This window comes from Buceros rhinoceros, unplaced genomic scaffold (genome assembly GCF_000710305.1).
Source record: "Buceros rhinoceros silvestris isolate BGI_N320 unplaced genomic scaffold, ASM71030v1 scaffold35276, whole genome shotgun sequence".
NCBI classification, from domain to species: Eukaryota; Metazoa; Chordata; class Aves; order Bucerotiformes; family Bucerotidae; genus Buceros; species Buceros rhinoceros.
In genome coordinates, this window is record NW_010418703.1 from 4,190 (window position 1) to 4,468 (window position 279).

The following is a 279-nucleotide window of genomic DNA, read 5'->3' on the forward strand; positions in this document are numbered from 1 at the left end:
GAGACCCCCCCCCCCACGACACCCCCCCCGCGGGGGGGGGTCCAACACCCACCACAGGGAGCCTCCCCCCACAGGGGTGACTCCCACAGCACCCTACAGGAACAGACACCGTACCTAGGGACGCCTCGGGGGAAGCTCATTCCCAGACACCCCCTCAGAACAGAGACACCCCCTAGACACCTCCCTAGGGGCCAACAACCCCCTGAGAGACAGGCCGACCTCCCCAGGACCCCCCAAAATAAAGCCAGACCATTCCTCCACAAAGAGCCAGGCCTTCCT